This window comes from Sphaeramia orbicularis, chromosome 21, assembly GCF_902148855.1.
Source record: "Sphaeramia orbicularis chromosome 21, fSphaOr1.1, whole genome shotgun sequence".
Classification (NCBI taxonomy): Eukaryota; Metazoa; Chordata; class Actinopteri; order Kurtiformes; family Apogonidae; genus Sphaeramia; species Sphaeramia orbicularis.
The window spans coordinates 35,431,165-35,452,215 of NC_043977.1; positions in this window are offsets into that span (position 1 = coordinate 35,431,165).

Here is a 21,051-nt window from a genome sequence, read left to right on the forward strand (position 1 = left end):
CCAGGGGACGACAGTCATGGGTCATCAAGATGAACAACAGCGGGCTGAGAACACAGCCTTGCGGGGAACCGGTATTCAGGGAGATGACACTGGAGTAGTTGTTATTCACCCGAACAGACTGGGTTCTGTTGGTCAGGAAGTCCAGTAGCCAGTTGCATAGGGGAGGGTCTACAATGGCGGCAATACAGGCAATACTTTTCTGTTAGCCTGTTTGAGGCAAAGTGAAGAAGAGTGACCTTTATTGTCCCTGATATATCACCAAGTGGTTTGGTCGGTAAGGTGAGCCCATGCCGTGTTGATCCATGGCTTTCTCAGGAGACAACAGGAGTGCAATTTATGGTCTTGTGGTGATTAAGTCACTTCCATTGTCAGAGTGGTGATTAGGTCACTTCGGGTCTCGGGCACGGATCACTTTCACACTGCAACGTACCGTACTGGAGTCCACGCAGTCCGTAACCAGGACTACTTTCTCAACTGGACTATTGGAGTTCGCTGTGTGAAAGTGTAATAAGAGTCTGGACAGTTGTACCTCAAATACCTAAACAGCTGCTTATATGAAATGCTTAACTCTTTCCCCGCCAGAGCATTTTCCAGTGAGTTGGTAGCCAGCGCCAGCCGTTTTGGTCATTTTCACTAATCTTTGGAGGCTCACTGAAAATGTTGTGTTAGGAGTATGTGAACACTGAATACATCAAAAGAAAGAACAGAACTTCAACTTTTAAACACAAAAAACTATTTTATTCTATCTTTATTCGTTCGTGAGATATAAACATTTGAATATTGGTCATTTTCAGGAAAAAACTGAATTTTGAGCAAAAAGCTGAGAAAATTGCATTTTTTTCAAAGATATTGATTTTCAAGAGAAAACTGATTTCCTATTTACATTTTTGACTCTTTCTTATTCACCAACAGTAACACTATCTTCAAAATCACAAAATAAAATAATAATAACAGCAATAATAGTAACAAACAGCTCTAAGATATCCCATCATTCCACAAAATGTTAGGGGAATCCACACCAAACTTTAGACCGAACATCTTGTAAAGCACAAGGTTCCTTCTAAACTTTGCACATTTACATACATCAGTTATAAGTCTAACACATAGTAGTTTAGCTTTTGGATATAAACACCTCAATATTCCTCATTTTCAAGAAAAAAAGAAACAAATGCACTAAATACTGTAGATTTCTGGCCTTTGGCTGCACCAGGTCCTCCTGTTGGACCAGCTGCTGTGTTTGATCTGTAAATAATTCTATGGACATCTAGTTATTTATCTCTGTATGAATATATGTATTTATTTATTTCATACAAAAGCCAAATCCAAAAGTGTCTTCCATGTGTCCTGCTGACATTCTACAGCTGAATCTGTTCTGTGTCCTCAGTCTGAATCTGAACTCACTCTAACAGATGCAGACTAGCTTTCCTTTGTCTTGTCCCATGTCTGTATGTCTGTCTTCTCCTTGAATGTCCACTACAAATGTCTCTTTTCTCTTCCTCCTGTCTGTCATTTTCTCCGTGTTGCTCTGTGCCCCCGCCCCCCCCACCCGCACCTCCGTGTCGGACCTGAGCCGCTCCTTGTTTCCCGTGTTCCGTGTCCGTCTCCCTCACCTTCTATTTCTCCGTTCCTGTCTCTAAATGGTTCTTCTGTAGCTCCATCATATATTGAATTGTCAGACTCTGTCTCCATAATCATCTTTAAGGCTTTTGAAACTGCGCGCGGTTCCTGCACAGTCTGCACTTCCTCATTCAGTGACTGCCGCTGGATGCGTTGCCATGGGATACGGAGACTCCAGTGCAAAAACGTTAAACCCGGCCCGTCATTTTTCCGAAAAAGCTGCTTAATTGTTTGTTTTTGGACTAAGGAAAGTAATTCACATGATCCACAACACCTCCAACTACAGTATAACAGTGAAAACACGGATTGACGGAAAATCTCGTCATTGGCGGGGAAGCGTTGGGAAGCAATTGACGGAATATCTCGTCAATGGCGGGGAAAGAGTTAATAACTACACTGGTCAACAACAAATTTATTGTTTAAGTTTTTTGAGCTGATTCAGGATAATTTTGGTGTGCTGAATCCAAAAATCACGTTAATTTTGCTCAATCAGGTCAACTTTCTGAACTATGCCACATATTGGCTTTTTAACATTTTTACTTACATTTATGGGTATTTTCACATTATGTGATACAAAATTCTTTCATATTTCTTGCAATAAACAAGTTCTGAAGATTTTACTTTTGCCAATTTATGATTGTTTTTTTCAATATCACAGGTGAATGAAATGGCTTCGACTAGAAGATCTTGCAAAAATAAGCCTGACGTATTCTGCTACATCTGCGGTGAATACACCATTGTACCTAACAGTAATCAAGTCACAAGTTTCATAAAGTGTGCTTACCAATCTTATTTTGGTATTAATTATTATATTTTGTGAGAAGATCAAATTTTTCAAAATCAAATTAGCAAAAAAACCTGACCTGATTGAGAAAAACATGTCATTTTTGGATTTAGTGGTGCAAAATGGTCCTAATTCAGTTGAAAAAACCTAGACAACTTGCAAAAAACTTTTTTTTGTAACCCAGTGCTATTGATCCACTAATCCTATCACTGCATTGAAATAACTGAGGTAAAATGTGGTTTCTCATCTTTTCATGGTCATCAGATATGACCTGTTTGGATGTTCAGAGGCTCTGTAATGAAATTGGAAACACCGTCATCTTCTACAACATTGTTTTACCGATAAAGTCTGCATAGTTTGAGAAATGACAGTCGCTGTAGATACCTGTTTTATGTTCAGTTAATGATATCGGTGCTGAAAAAGTCACTTTTTATTCAGTTTTTATTACCCCTTAGCTGAGGGGTATTGCAATTGTTTTGTTGTCTGTCCATCTGTCCATCCGTCTCTCTGGCCATTCAACATAATCGCATTATATGAAGAATGTATTGAGTTATCTTCACCACATTTATACTGTGGATGCACCTTGGCATGGACGAAAGCCTATTGAAAATAGGTGACCTTGACCTACTTTTTCAAGGTCAAACATCTGAGTACTTTCAAATATAAATATGTATGTAATAAGTTTTACACAAAGACAATCTAATCTAAATTATAGGACAGTAACTTTCAACAGAATTTTACACTATATTTGGCTGAAGGGGATTAAAAGTACACAGCATGTTGTTATGTTTTCTGTTTTGATATAATAAACTTTGAATTCACTCTCTGCTTTGAAGAACTTTTACATTAACAGTAAATTAAACATAGCAAAATACTTGATAATATAATAAGATTAAATGTAGAGAAAATTTCTATTAAAAAAAGTTGCCACAAAAATAGCTATATATGTCTTTAAGGCTTAATCATCAGCAGTAAAGGAAAGAAAGTTGCTGCCTTGAACCAGAATAAACACATTATTGGTTTTGGAGAGTTGTCGTCTCTGGTTTATTCATCTCATTTGATCTAAGGTGGCAGCAGACGTTTATCGATCTGGATAAATCAAAGAGACTCCACAGCGTAAAAGTAAAGGGCTTTGTTTTTTTCTGATTTGGGTGAACTGACCCCTAAAAGACCAGGTTAAAACAGTAATTAATCAGGACTAGTCTCATTCATCTCACGTCCCTTGTTACATGTCAATCACACTCCCTGACAGTGAATCAGGAGGTGCATCGATGCAGGAGTCCCTCCCTCCTCCTGCTGCCTGCGGCAACCCAGGAGCTGTCACTCATTCCCGTTGTCATGGGACCATCCTTTCCTTGAACTGTTTGGCTACCTTTGTTACCAGAGTCGCACCAGCATCATTAGACCCATGTCAGTCCCCCCATAATGGACCCCTAAGGAGCCAGAGTGTTGTTTGAAGTTCACTGTGCTGTGCTTCGGTCCCAGTGGTGAACAACATCCCTTAAAAAAAACACACACACACACACACACACACACAATTACATTGTTGCTGTTTTTGGTGGTTGTTGTGCTTGTGTTTCAGCAGTGGGACGGTGATGATGAGACACTTGAATATTTCTGGTTCTGAAACTGTGTTACATCTCAGTGGATAAACCAAGAAAAGCAATGTCATCAGGCTGAAAATGGGGCTGTTTCCCCAAGTTCTAGAAATATGACATACTGGCCAACAACATGTACACCAGAGAAACAATTTTTGGTATTTTTTTTTTTTTTTATTAATTTGACTTCCAGTAAGTCATGAGTCTTTCACTATGGAAGCACTTAAAAATAGTATATTTGCTTTTAAAAATTGGCTAGTTTAACCCATAAAGACCTAAACATCCACTGACGACCAAAACGATCCACTGATCTAAAATGTTTAATACCTGTTGACCCATTAATCTTATCAATACATGTAAATAATTAGTGTAAAATGCAGTTTGTCATCTTTTCATGGTCATCAGATTTGACCCATTAGGACATTCAGAGGCTTTGTAGTTACCATGGAAACACCGTCATCTTCTACAACATTGATTCACCAGTAAAACCCATGGAGTTGGATCAGTGACAGTAGATGAAGACACTTGGTTTATGTTCAGTTAAAGATATATTTTACTGGAAAAACTCACTTATTCTCCAGTTTTCTCTGTTTTGATATAATAACTTTTGAATCTACTCTGAGCTTTTATGAACATCTACGTGATCAGTAAATTCAATAATGGAAAATACATGATTTACACTGAAAAAGTCTGATAATTAAGATGATAATGTTACAATAAATGATGATAAATCACTTAACCCTTTCGTGAAAGTTCCCAAATGAATTTATCTCTGTATTTAACCTTTCTTAAGTGATTTATCACCAATTATTATAATATATCTTCTGTATTTTGTATTTGTTGTTTTTTTTTCAGTGAAAATCAGGTATTTTCCTATATTTCATTCACTGATCATGTACATGTTCATAATAAGTCAAATTAAAGCTTAAGGTTATTATATCAGAAACAAACAAAACTAAAGAAAATGTGACTTTTTCAGCAAAGATATCATTAACTAAACATAAAAACAAGTGTCTCCATCGACTGTCATTGATCCAACTCTATGGGTGAATCAATGTTGTAGAAGATGATGGTGTTTCCACGTTCACTACGGAGCCTGTGAATGTCCAAATGGATCATATCTGACGACTATGAAAAGATGACAAACTGCATTTTACACCAATTATTTACATGTATTGATAAGATAAATGGTTCAGAAGTTAGTAAACATTTTAGATCAGTAGAAGGTTTTGGATGGTGGTGGGTTTTTGGGTCTTTATGGGTTAAAAAGATTAAATATCAAGAAAAAATCATTTGGGAACAGCCACAAAAGTACCATTGGGTCTTTATTAGTTAAGTTCATCATGTAATTAGTTTTAGTTGTGATTTTGCAGAGGTCTTTATTTAAAGAAGCATTAAAATGTAAAGTGACACTATGTATGATGAATCACCATTATTCTCATTTTATGCAAAGGGATTTTTTTCCTTTTGTATCATGAAGCATTAGCACCGGCATTCACTCCCAAAATGACATACAGTATTCAAGAAGCATACAGGCATAAAATACCTCACAAAATATTTTAAAAAATCCTCCAAAACTACTGACAGTGACAGCTGTCACAATGCTGCAGGCACAAAAGCGTCTGGGTTGTAGCAAAAGTTTGTTTTTTTCATGTAACTTTTTCATTTTAGTCCTCACATTGAACACAACATTTATTCATTCAACCATGTCCTCACACAGGAAGAGCAGAGAGGAGCATCACATTTGCACACAAAATACTGCTGTTAATGTTAAAATATGGCGCAATGGTTTCATACAGCCTGTGATAAAATGAGGTAAGTTTGGTGAGGTTCATAAAAATGTCATTAGTATAAAAGGAAAGGGCTACAAGAAGAGAGTTACATGATAAACAGCATTTACCTTTGGGTTGAAACAGGACACAGACACTGGTTTTCTATGGTTTAATCTACAAAATGTTTTTTTCTGCTATATCTATCTCAAACTGCTTCCCTCTATTGCAGTGGTTTCCAACCTTTTTTGACCTGTGACGCCATTTTAACATCACAAATTTCTGGTGACCCCAGACATTCAAAACGAAGACTTTTTTTTTCTTTGCCAAAATTAATTTGTTTTTGATCATGTAATAGTTTGCTATACTATGTTGAAAATAATTAATTTTAGACAATTAATTTTAGTTTATATAATGTATATTATTATGGACGGAGGCAGAAAAGCCAGGTGTAGATTACTGCACAAAGTGAGATTTTTATTTTCCTTGGTCAGGATATGTACAGTCAGTCCAGCTTGGATTTACAAGGCTGACAATTAATACTGAACAAACAAGAACTCAAAGTATGAATTATGAAAGAGCTGCAGCATCTGAAACTGACCACAATGACCATTTGACAGATAAACAGTACCACAGTGCTTCAGTTTCAGCTTCAGAGTTTGTCCTGTCTTTTATGTATTGTGATTGTCTCTGTCAACTCACCATATATTTTTTAATAGTAAGTTTTTTTGTTTGTTTTTTTTATCAATAACTAGAAATTTCCGGTGACCCCATTTGAATTCAAGGCAACCCCACGTGGGGTCCAGACCCCAAGGTTGAAAAACACTTCTCTAAGGTTTGTGCCTTTTTCATGACATCTAACTAGAGTCACTTAGTCCTGCGCTCAGTCAGGAGCAAGGTTATAATAGTTTTGGATTTTTCATTGTAGTTTAGTTTTGACTTTTTTTGTCTAATTCAATTAGTTTTAATTAGTTTTTAGAGCAGGTTTGCTAGTTTTTATTAGTTTTTGTTATTTTCTAAATGCTTAGTTTTAGTTAAATTTTAGTTTTTTTTTTTCATATCTTTTCTCATCTTTGCCGTCAAATTTATATAAACCTCATACAGGACTCTGCTGCTTTCTCCCAACTTTAGTCTCCATGTTTCCAGGTAGACTGGGGATGAGAAGACGACTCTAAACCACAAGTGACGAGAAGTGACAGACCATTAAATATCATATGGTGCCAGCAGCTAAAATTGCTTGAGGGAAATAAATCGATTTCATATCAATCCGACATTGACAAAGACGAAAACTAAGGGAATTTTAGCCATAATTTTTATCCATTTTAGTTAGTTTTGTAAGCACACAATACAGTTTCAGTTAATTATTGTTTTTTTCTTTTAATTATAGTTTTTATTTATTTCAGTTAACAAAAATGTTTTTACAATTCCAGTTTTCGTCATTTCGTTAGTTTTCGTTAATGATAATAACCATGGTCAGGAGGTGCTTAAACATGGATCCATTTAATCCTCTTCACTTCCATTCAATCCATTTTGTCATCTTCGTGGTGAGGTTTGTTATTGGGATTGTTTAAAATATATAAAAATCATCACAAAAAATGTCATAAATGGGTATTTTATTCACAATAAAATAGAGAAAATCAAATGTTTTAACCATTTTAAGAAAAAAACAAGATAATACTGAATTCAGTGGCACCAACATATCTCTAAAAAGTTGGGATGGGGATAACAAAAGGCTGGAAAAGTCAATAGTACAAAAAAAGAAAGAACTGCAGGAACATTTGGCAATTAATTATGTTAACAGGCATAAAACTGCATCTGTAAATTGTAAAACACTTTCAGAATAATGTTCCTCAGTATAACATTTTGATGACTTTGACTCATTGTATTGTCTACACCACACAATCAAAATAACATAATTCACATTTTACACAGTGTTCAACATTTGGGGGAATTGGGTTTGTGCGAGTGCAAATAATGTTTCATAATGAGCTGAATTTGCCTTGTGTATGGCTGCTTCTATAAAACTGAGTTCATTTTGGTACCTGACAGTTTGCCAGCTTTTAAGACCCAATAATAAAAGAGAAATTTAGACATATTTCCCCCCAGGACGTACCTAATGATGATCTCAGATAAATGCAAAAAAAAAAAATTATACTCTTACTCTGAGCCATCCCAAAATTAATGACTTTCTGATAAAATACTGGCACCAAACAGGACCTAAATTGGGACATGAAAAGCTACCTAGGTGTCAGTGCATTTGATCTGGAAAACATGGCTTGAAATGGTCTTATATACTGCTATAAATAAAGACACTGTTAAATTTGTCGATCCTTGTGTTTTTTCTAATCCAGACATGTGGGTTTTTCATGACTCTCAGTCCAGGTTTCATGTGTAACCCATCGTGTCCACTTGTGTTACATGCAGAACCTGCCCATTTAAACACCGATAAATCACAAGTGATTTTGCAACAGCAGCCATTTTTGTGAGACACTCTGCCTTGCATAATTAGTTCGATTCCCAAAATGCATCTGTGAGAGAATAAAAAGATATTCGAAAAAATAGTAGCGTGTAATTTTTGTGTCCTTTTTACAGTGTTACATGCAGATTTTTGTATAAGAATAACATAAAATGTGTTTTATCTGAAAAATAGTTTCTCTTTCATCTCAGTAAATATTTATTTTTAAAATAGACCCAAAGTGCTTGTAAACTTGCTTCATAACATTAGTCTACATCTGGTTTGAAATGTTTAGCCCCATGTCCTGTTTTTAGGGACCGGATTCATAAAAGGACCCATTTGTTGATTGTTTATAATGTTAAAAATATGATTTATAGAGGTCAGAAAACATGCAAAATAATGAAAAAAACATGCATGACATCAAGTATTTTATATACCATATAAAGGTACTATATTGTCCTGATCTATTTTATTCTTCTGCATAAAATGACCAAGAACTTTATCAAAACAAGAGGACTTTAGTTGTCATGGCTACAGTATAAAAGAAAAAAAAAATTATAATACATCAATATGGTTATGGAGCCGACATGAACACAAAAAATATTAACCTTCAATTTAAAATGGGAAATAAACAGCAGCCCCCAGTGTTTTGGTGACTCATCCGTCCGTGTCGACCGTTTCACTCGATCAGATTTAACATCAGGGCATGACCATTAGATCTGAAGAACAAAACATGGCTACAGGTTGTAATAAGCCGCGGCACAGATGACCTCGCTTTTTTTTTTTTTTTTTTTTTTTTTTCCCTGAAGGATAGGTTGTAACATCACAGTGATTGGTACATGTAGGTGAGTGAAGGTATAATCACACTATTAGAGGTTTAGTTCATTTGCCTGTTCACCCAGTGTCTATTGTAATTGAATGAGGCAAGAAATGAGCAGGTTTGGACAGCAAGAAATATCGAACCGTGTTGTGAAATGCCTCCTCAGTCCGTCAATATACTGACATCACCTTGGAGACTCGAGGGGAGGATCATCTTTATTCCTGCGCTTATTCATACGACTGCTAGAAATATGTAAACATGGGTGGTTTTAATCCCCTTCAATTACTGATCCGTATCTTCATGGTGAAATCGGTTGTTTTGTTGTGCATATTATTTTTGAAGAATTGCCTTATATTTGTTGGGTTTTTTATTTTGTACTATGAGAAAGCCATCATTTGTAGAGGCTGAAAAGAAGGCTAATGGAAAAAACTAAATGAGACTAGTAATTATTAAAGGTCCTATATTGTGCCGAGCCATTTTATTATATTCATTATGTTTCTGCCAAATGAAACATTAACAATAGGGGATAAAAAAGCTGGCGCAAATGGCATTTTTTCTCAATTTTAGTTCATGTTGCATTGCTGATTGTAGTTTTTAGCTATTTTTTGTATTTTTCAAGGTTGGTTTTATTTTGATTTCAGTGAGCAACATAGTGTTTTCCTTTGTTTAGTGTTTAGCAGTGGTGGCTGCTCGTCTTTCAGAGAGGGGAAGCTCATTGTCGGCTTACATTAAAAAAAAAAAGTCAAGTTATTTGAACATAAACTCAGCCCTCTTTTTCTTTTTAAGAAAATGGTCAGTGACCTTATCGTACCAAGTAAACAAGAAAACGTTGAAATTATGTTAAATTGAAACAAAGAAGTACAATGAGTGTGTTTTATTTACAGTGCAAGAAATGAACCAGTCATTTTGTAGTGGTTTCTCTCTCGATTTCACAGCAGAATGTGTGACGGTATTAAACCAAACTCTGTCAACTGAAGGAGTATGTCTCAAAATAGCTGTCAATCAAATGGAATTCAGCCTGGGATAGGATTGACCCTCCAATCAGCACGTGGAAGCCCAGCGTCCAGCCCAGCCGAGCTCCGCCCACTGCTCCATTCACTCCCAGAGACGCTGAGCATCAGGGGGCGGGACAACATCATGGCATTTATCCAATTACCGTCCAGTTTTGAGGCAATGAAAAAAACTGTTCCACTCAGTCCCATTGAAGTGCATGGACGCTGAGTGTCTACGGGCAAATGCACTGAGCAGAGATCGAATGAGAAACCAGCGCAACGGGAATGTATGAGAAGTGAACAACATCGAGTCAGCTGATTCTGAACGAACTCGCCTGTGAGATGAACGTGTTCTAACACATTTGTAGTTAATGAACTGTCAACACAACCGTACATATTTGACCATTTAATTTTCGTAATTTAAGGGGAAGCCGAGCTTTCCTTGCAGTCTTTGAGAAATTGCCTCTGGTCTTTAGCTATAATAAGTCTTATACACACATGCACAAAAACACAACTAAAAGATGATAAACTGCATCTAAACTCATGGTATTTGTGTACGGATTTTTAATTCATGGTTTAACCATCAGTTCACCTTCCTTTTAGAGTCGTTTTGCATCTCAAATGCTGGATTACCATCCTCCAAGACCCTGGGGCAGAAATATTTTTGGCGTCTCCTATGACCCCTACTAGAGTCAGCTTTGTTATTTCAGCAGACCAAATAGAAACCAACTGGTACTCCTTTCCTGAAATAATAACATCTATCCCAGGTTTACATGTCAAGAGAAAGGCCACAAACAGGTAACATTTCAAAACCCGTCTCTGTTGATTTTGTACTTTTGTGGTGTAAATTCCTAAACAGATTTGAAACTGATCATCTTACATACAGTCACTGGATATAGAGTGAACTCTGGCTTTTGGGGCCCTTTGGGATCTGGAAGGTGCCCAGTTTGCTGGCTCCGTAATTCAGCCTCGGAAACAATACCTTGTCAAGAAATAGGTTATTTTAAGTTCACTGCGGAGCTTTGAATATTCAGTACAAGGTGATTTTACATTTTACAGCATGTTATCACATGTAACAAAAGCATCAAATATTAAAGTTATTGTTTTATTTTCATAAATCTCAGGGGTATTTTTCATTTATTTCAAACTTTTAAATACTTGTGCCAAGAATTGTTTTAATGCTAATTATTAGTTAAACAAACATGACCATTGTTGATTAAGCTTATTTTCCTTGTTTGCACTAGATTCAAGATAAATTTTATTATCATTGTATACACAGAGCATATACAACAGAATTCTGATAAATGGTACTTCTTGAGTAAAAAAAAAAAAAAAAAAAAAAGGAAATATACAATGCAAAAAAATTTAAAATGTTAAAGCAGTAAAATCTTAAAAAAAAAAAAAAAAAAAAAAAAAAGACACACACACTCCGCCCCTCTCCCATTCTGTCAAGTCACACATTCACACACTGAGTGACTGACTGATGTATTTATTTCAAATATGAATGTCAAAAAAGAAGAAAAATTAATGAACAAACAAAACATTTAAACACAAGACATATTATACATATTTGAAAAGAAGTGAGAAGAACCGTAACTTATAAACAGCCTAAATATATCTATACTCTAATGCCTGGTACTTTTTGTTAAATAATTTTGTTGTTGGTTCCATATTATTATGAACAAATATAATATAATTTACATAAACACATGATACAATAACACATACAGTATATATGTACATGCACATACACATGCATATATACACATATCACGTACTTGTACATCTTTATAACACCCAGTGATACCCAACAGCTCCCTCATCCTTGTGCCTTTTAAAAATTGTGTCTTTGTAGCGCCTTTTAAATTGTTTCATGCTTGGACATTGCATTCATACATAGTTAAAGTGCAGAGGACAGTGAGAGGTAAGTACAGTAGTTATTGCACATTTTAGATTTTCATTATTGCACATCATTGATTATGGTTATTACACACTGGAGTTTTCCATTATTGCACTAATCATTCATCACCCTAAAATATAATGGGATCAAGTTAATATTACACTACTGTGTGAAAGCGATATAAATACAACAGTAATGTGCTCTTACATGAGTGGAAACAGTGGGAAATGAACCGCAATCATTTAAGGTGCACAATTTGTGTTTAATAGGCTATAACTTCAGGAAATTACTGTTAAAAAAGATGCTATTTCTTAATTTCAAATCAGACATAAAATGTAAAATGTCCTTTAATGATCTTGTTTTGAGTGTAATATTTCTGATTTCCTTACAATGACCTGAGAAAATGTAATACTTCAAGAAAAATAAGGTAAAAATAAGTCACCTTCATTGCCTTTGTACCAAGGGTATTATTGTTAACGAAAACTAATGAAATGATGAAAACTAAAATTGAAAAAACATTTTCGTTAACTGAAATAAATAAAAACTATAATAAAAAAAAGACAACTAACAAACTGTATTGAGTGCTTATAAAACTAACTAAAACGTATAAAAATTAGGGATAAAATTCCCTTCATTTTCATCTTTGTCAATGTTGGATTGATGCGAAAGTGATTTATTTCGCTCTAGCAATTTTAGCTGCTGGCACCATATGATATTTAACGGTCCATCATTTGTCATCACTTGGGGTTTAGAGTCATCTTCTGGTCCCCACTAGGGGTGTTAGAAAATATTGGTTTTGCAATATATCGCGATATTTCATCTCACAACACTGTATCGATATTAAAAAGTACTGTATCGATATTTTTAGGTATTTATTCAAATGCAGATATGGCAGGGGTTTATTTTTCTTTTTTGTTTTTCTTTATTGTTTATATCTTTTTTATTATTTAATAATGTTTTATAAAATAATGGTTATTTGAAGCATCCTAAAAGCACTTTCAACTGTCTGAGAGGCAGATGGTAGTTCCTTTGGAAACTAGGAGAATTAGAAAAAAATTGTGAAATAGCATTAGATCCTGTTGTGATCAAATAAAAATGTGTTTAGTATTTATGCATATTTCTGGTGTAATTCAATTCTTCCAGGAAATAATCTTTAAAAAAACAAGAAACAAAAAAATTGCCTTTTTAACAGTATCATGATATATCGTGATATATTGTATCATGATCCTAGTATTGTGATTTGTATCATATCGACAGATTCTTGCCAATACACAGCCCTAGTCCCCACACTACCTGGAAGCGTGGAGACTAAAGTTGGGAGAAAGCAGCAGAGTCCTGTCTGGGATTTATTTGAATGCAACGGAGAAGAAGAGAAAAGATACGACAAAACTAAAACTAAACTAAAACTAAGCATTTAGAAAACAACGAAAACTAATATAAACTAGCCAACCTGCTCTAAAAACAAATTAAAACTAACTGAATTAGAGAAAAAAAAAAGTCAAAACTAAATAAAACTAAACTATGATGAAAAATCCAAAACTATTAGAACCTTGCTTTGCACAGAAAAAAAAACAAAACAAAACACTATTGCACCTTGAACATACATGACCACAAGAAATAAAGATAACCTTCATTTTAAAACAGCACCCAAAACATGTCCATTCATACCGACCACTTCACCGTATCAGCGTTAAACATCAGAATATAATATTTAAGGGCATGACCACGTGACCAAACCGAATAAGCTGCTGCAGAGATGACCTTGTTTTCTCACCGGGGGACATCTTGTAACCTCAGTGTGACAAACACATATCACAGTGAGTGAGTGGAAAAGCAGCGAATGAATGATGACATTATTACAGGTTTTGCATGCTTGCTTACTCGTACACTGGTGTTTTCGGAAATTGAATGTGACCACCACGTAGCCGTTTTTCGGAGGGCAAAAAAAAATATATATATTGGACTGCGCTGCAAAGTCTGTCTGAAACGCCTCCTCGAACCATCACTATTCCAAAACTAATCTCCATCACCTCAGAGAGTCGAGGAAAGGATCATCTCCCAGCATGGAGAAAGAAGGAACGCTATCCGAGCTGCAGCCGAGTACTTAGCTTCCCCTTCCCTGGTTCTTCCACCTAATTTCCAAAAGTGGATTGACCTTCTTACTCCATTTGGTGCCGCGGAGTCATCTGCCAAAAGCTGAAAACTCATCTTTTCTGCAGCAGCGCCTCTAATGCTAACATTTCTACACTGAACCAAATCCCTTCACCTTTTCTTCCTCTATTGCGATGGTGACATTACCTCTTTTCCTCTTACCTCCTACTCTCCCCTCAATTGTTTTCCCATCACCTGTCTCCAAAATCACCTGTGGAGGGAACAGTTTATTACTTTAAAACCACCATCATCCTCCGTGGCCGCTCCTCATACTGTACTAGGGAAATGAAACTGAGTGTAATGTTTTGTTCACTCACATAACAGTCTCCCAAACCACAATATCCAGGCTTTATGGAACAATCTCTACACAATCAAATGAATATGGTTCTGGGGAGAATGTACGTTATTTTCTTTGCACCGCTTTTATATTGTTCTCTTCTGCTTTCAGTGGAGCAGAAGCAGAGAAAAAGGGAAAAGAAAAGGGAAGGTAGTAGTCAACATGTACATGCCCATAGAGGAGGGGTCATCAATTACATTTGTCCTGAGGTCAGGATCGTTCTAAGGAGACGCTTTGGGGACCAGGCTAAAAAAAACAAGCTTTAATTAGCTTATTATGTGTCTGAAATTAATATCCAGCCAAGCATATGTTTACCATTCAAAAACAAAGAGGCATCAGAGGCATGTTGTTAAAAATAATATGTCGAATATATGGTATTTGACTAAAAAACAAATAAACAAATAGTATTTCTGGAAATATCTATTATGAACCATCTGATTTGTTTCATACTTTCAGAAAATAATGTCATTAGTCTTAGTAAATACTATGCAAAATTACAGCCTTACATCACAATTTCTTTTTGAGATATTAGAAGTAAAATGGGATGCAATTGTACTGTAAAATCATTCATTTATTTGTTTGGAGCATAAGAAAAAAAACTAAACTTGTATGTGTACAAAGAACTAATAGCAGATACTATAGCAGAACTATAGCAATATAGTAACTGCCATGTATACTAGTAATAACAAAATAAATTCAACAAGCATTGCTCGGAAGCACTGGCGGCTGCTTGTCTTTCAGACAGGGGAAGCTCATTGTCGGCTTACATAAAAAAAAAAAAAAAAAAAAAAAAAAGTCAAGTTATTTAAACATAAATTCTGCCCTTCATGCCTTTTTAAGAAAATGGTCACCGACCTTATCGTACCAAGTAAACAAGAAAATGTTGAAATTATCGAAATTATGTTAAATTGAAACAAGGAAGTACAATGAGTGTGTTTTATTTACAGTGCAAGAAATGAACAAGTAATTTCGTAGTGGTTTCTCTCTCGATTTCACAGCAGAATGCGCAACGGAATTAAACTGAACTCTGTCAAGTGAAGGAGTAGATCTCAAAATAGCTGTCAATCAAACAGGATTCAGCCTTTCGACTAATCCTCCAATCAGCACATGGAAGCCCAGCGTCCAGCCCGGCCGAGTTCCGCCTACAGCTCCATTCACCCCCAGAGACGCCGGGCGTCGGGGGGGTGGGACAACATCGTGGCATTTATCCAATTACTGTCCAGTTTTGAAGCAATGAAAAAAACTGTTCCACTCAGTCCTATTGAAGTCCATAGACGCCGGGCATCTATGGGCAAATGCATTGACAATAGATCGTATGAGAAAACAGCGCAACAGGAATGTATGAGAAGTGAACAACATCAAGTCTGTTGATTTGTGATAAAGCTGATTCTGAACGAACTTGTCTGTGAGATGAACGTGTTCTAACACATTTGTAGTCAATGAAATGTCAACACAACCGTACATATTTAACCACTTCATTTTCGTAATTTTAGGGGAAGCTGAGCTTCTCTTGCAGTCTATGAGAAATCGCCTCTGCTCAGAAGGTAGTGGGAAGAAGAAAACGTATTTAATGCCACCTCTCATTTATACAACATAACACAAGACTTATGCTGAAGTACAATAAGCACAGTAAGGGTTAAGGATTGTAAATGCCTCACTTACATCAACTGAGAGGTGCTATAACCTCCATCTGATGTTGAAAATATGAAGTCAGTATCTTAGACAACCTTGGTGTTCATTTTGGTATGGCCTTCTGAATTTACACGCTGCAGTTGAATGCACCATTACCTTACTGTCCAAAGATTCAGAAGTTTAGGATGATCATTTTATATTATGACTCCAGCTACCAGATCCATCTGCTTAACTATTAACAGAATGTTAGCGTGAAATGACACATTAATCATCATGGAATGTCCAGGTCAACATTCTCTTCCTCCTCCTCAACTTCAGATAAATCCTGTAAACAGAAACATCCCTATTGTTAACAGTATTAGTGTGAACCTGATGTTTTACATCTATAGCAGCTGTGATAATCTACTCATGACACTTCATTCTTGTACACTGACTTGTGCCTGCCTGCACTAGATGCTATCATCGCGCTGCATACATGTTTTAGCCAAGTTTATTAGATGCATGTCATACAGTCTACAATCAGTAAAGCCATTTCATTTGTGGCAGACTGTTAAAGCAGAAAACAAGAAAAGCACTCAGAGAGCACAGACCATGTCTGTCTGTCTGTCTGTTGGCAGAGGTCTGCGCTTTCTTTTCTAGAAAAGCACTTGGAGAGCGCAGACCTCCGCCAAGGCAGATCAGTGGGCCCACGTGGCCTCCCCACCCCCAATCACCACCAAAATTTAATAATTTGTTCCTTGTGCCAGTATCATTTCCTGAAATTTTCATCCAAATCCATCCATAACTTTTTGAGTTATCTTGCACACAGACAGACAAACAAACAAACAGACAAGCCAACGCCGGCGAAAACATAACCTCCTTGGCAGAGGTAAAAAAAGCCATATCAGGAAGAGCTTTACACAGCTAACAGTGTTACAGTAATGGAAATTATCTGTACATGTGTTGTCTGTTCTGACGACTGTTTCAGAATACATTTCTACCATCCTGAAAACTGCTTCTGTTCAACCCAGGTGCAGTGTCAACCCAACCCCTCTCCACCCTGATGCCAAGATCACAGGCCTCTTTTGTGGTTCGTATCAGCTCACATTGGTTTTGTTATTTCCTAATGATCGGCGGTGCATGACTACAATACAAAGGCTCAGATCCACATCTATCTGAGGCTTTTGGGTTATAAAAAACACACAAATTAACAAAGCAACTCAATTTCATTTGCATTGTTTTAATGGCAGAGTGGAAGGGGTTTTGCATACATAAATATAAATGGATGAATTAGCTTTTTTGGCTCATAAAGCCAAAGCCTCGGTGACAGGTTGAGTCCACAGTGGTGGAGATAGAGAGAAAGAGTAGAGAGAAAGGAGGAGAGAGTCTAAAAACAATAGCTTGCTTTTCCTTCCTTATGCTCCAGCTGGATCATCGGCACTGATCCGTATGATTGGCTGAAGATGAGGTGTCTCATAAGCACACACATAAGTCGGGCTGGGATGCAGAGCTAATCAAAAGCAGGGTGACAGATGAGCGGCTGTGATGGTGGAATAATATGAGGACACAGAGAAAGGCGACGACAGAGTAGAAGAGGTCTACTTTAGAAAACAAATCCAAAAAATTGAAGAAAAAACTCTCATTTTGCACCCTTTAAGTAGTCCTACAGCTTATACACAGCGAGCAAAAACTGCTTTACCTCACACATTTCTTTGTGTCATCCAGTGTCATGAAACATTTCTTCCAAATGGGCAAGTAAGCACATCATAAATCACGTTGTAAAACTCATCGTAAAGATGCATTCACTGCTTGTCATTAAAGCTACATGTGCTGAAACCAACAAAAAACACCAGAACAGGAAAATACACACTTTCCCTCAACTCTCAAGCTGAGAAGTAGAACCATGTCCAGGTTATGTCTGACAGATATCGATCGGCAATAGGCAATTACAACTGTAAATCAATTTAACGCCCTCCTACCGTTTTGACTACACCTGTAATAGAGAGCCAAAGTCCCACTCCCATCCATTGTGCCCCATAGGATCTAATTATTGTCTAAAATATATATGAACTGCTGTCAGTAGTGAGAGAAGTCAATTTTGTGCTACCATCTACATATCGATGGCCAGAAAACAAAACCTATCTGCAAAGTTTTAGATTTTGAGTTTTCACATTAAATGGTGAGAACAAGGATGACTCCACATTTTCAGTCTATCTGCAAGATAATCCCGTGCTTTCTTAAGACATGAAGGTCACCTGACAACAACAACAAAGACCATACTATAATAAAACTAAACGTTTTTTTTTTGTTTGTTTGTTTGCTGGTTGCTTTGTGGGTTAACTTAGTGTTACTATGTGAATAAAAGGTAGAATTGCACAATGAAGAACTGAACTTCCATCCCTAAAATTCAGGAAGTTCAAGAGTCACATGAAAACACTTTGTCATTTGTGGTCAATTTGCGAGTTTCATTATGTGTCGGTTTCATGCCGAACCTCAGCTGTTTGACTCGTGAATGCTTCGGTGGTGACCTTGTTGACGATCTTCTGAGGTATGTAAATACAGCCAACACAGATTCAGATCAGTCGATGGTCTTGGTCGGTAGTGGATGCTTGGGTCTTTATGAGTTAAACTTGAAGTTCACATCAAGTAATGTCCAAATCCCAGCAAAAAACTCTTCAGTGTCAACTTCATGGCACATTTACTCCGACCTGATAGAGGTTGTGCTGACAATAAATGACCAGAATAAACAAAATAAACCTCAGGAATTTTAGTCAAGGCAGGATTTTTTAAATAAATAACTTTGTAAAGACAGTTTAGTAATCTTTTTTACACTTCTGCCCATTTTACTGTAAACATGGGAGTTTTTGAGGCCTTGCTGGCGTCTGTAATCCAAATATGCACAACAAACAATAGACACAAAGGAATGCCACAAGAAAAGACATAAAAACTGAGAGAAAAAGGGCACGTAGGAGGATGATAGAGGAAGTATTCTTGTCTTTATCTCACTGCATGCATTCATTATGTATGAATAACTTAACATACAGCTCAGTCCCTCCAGAAAGGGCCGGAGGCTCTTTCCTCTTCTGTGTTGAAAAGGTACAGCCGTGGAATTATACGATCACATATGTAGCTCACTATAAATATCATCCCCATGTTGTATGGCCATGCTTAGCTAATGTAATCCCATAGAATCATATGTCTAATATGTCAGAATCGCACTCGCCTGTGGGGGGGAATCTTCTCCCCCTAGTGTGCTACATTAAAGTGAAAATAATCCAGGCTAAAACTGGGTTTGCATACATTACTCTGTTCGACTTGGTCTGTTTTATTAAGTACATAAACAAGTCTCCCAAGATGCACTCCACAAGACCCAAAGTTCATTTGTGATGTCATGCATGCGATAAAAACGGGAGCTGCTCCTCCGAGAATAACTTGGAGGCAGATTGGAGAGTGGTGGCGCTTACACACAAGGATATTAGGCTTTATTCAAACTCCATAACCGCACCCAAACAACCACAAATTGTAAGAATCAGGTCTTATCGGAGCCAAGATCAGCAATAGAGCCAGATGTAAATCAGAATCAGAAAAACTTCACTGATTCCAGGGGAAATTTCTCATGATATAAACACACAAATACACAAATCACTGTAATAATATAGAAATATTAATAGCAGATGTAAAACTTCTGCAAATCTGAAAGACTTATTGTGGTAAACTCAGTATTGGTGCTCTTGTGAAAGGTCATTTAACTGTGGTGGCAGTAGAGTTTGATGGATTTTCTGTGGCATCAATGGAAAAATGTACTTCTTTTTTACACCTTTAGCACTCTAAGGTGTATATTTAAAAGGATCTATAATGTACAGTAGTGATGTAGTTTTCGAGACCGTTTTTTTGTGGTCTCGGTCTTTTCATGGACTCAACTCATTTGGTCTCGTTCTTGACACTTTGGTCTCGGTCTTGAGTTGATCTTGGACATAGCGTTCTCGATGGGATTTGTACAAAAACCGCATCATTACAGAACAGTATCATTATTTATTACACGCCCTCTTCAGATGCAACCAGTCAGATGCATCTGTTTTAAAAACATTTTACATTGTATATGTTTTCTCAGTGGACGATGCCAGCCCTCTACAGTCCACTAGTGATGTAGACTGGTCTCAAGACCAATTTTTTGTGGTCTGGGTCTTGTCATGGGCTCTTGACTCTCTTTGGTCTTGGTCTTGTCTTGGTCTCAGACATGGTGGGCTCGATGGGATTTGTACAAAAACCGCATCATCACAGAGTACTATCTTTATTTATTACACGCCCTCTTCAGATCCAACCAGTCAGATACATCTATTTTAAAAACATGTTATGTTGTTTACATTTTCTAAACGGACAATGCCAGCCCTCTACAGTCCACTAGTGATGTAGACTGGTCTCAAGACCAATTGTTTGTGGTCTCGGTCTTGTCATGGACTCAACTCATTTGGTCTTGGTCTTGTCTTGGTCTCAGACATGGTGGGCTCAATGGGATTTGTACAAAAACCCCATCATCATGGAATAGTATCATTATTTATTACACGCCCTCCTCAGATCCAACCAGTCAGATGCATTTATTTTAAAAACAGGTTACATTGTTTACATTTTCTCAGTGGACGATGCCAGCCTTCCACAGTCCACTGGTGATGTAGACCGGTCTCAAGACAAATTTTTTGTGGTCTCGGTCTTGTCATGGACTCAGCTCATTTGGTCTCGGTCTTGTCTTGCTCTCGACTCGCTTTGGTCTTGGCCTTGTCTTGGTCTCGACTCTCTTTGGTCTTTGGTCTTGGACATAGCGGTTTGGATGGGATTCGTAGAAAAAACACATCATCACAGAATAGTATCATTATTTATTACCCGCTCTCTTCAGATGCAACCAGTCAGATGCATCTATTTTAGAAACATTTTTCATTGTATACATTTTCTAAACAGACAATGCCAGCCCTCCACAGTCCACTAGTGATGTAGACCGGTCTCGAGACCAGTCTTGGTCTTG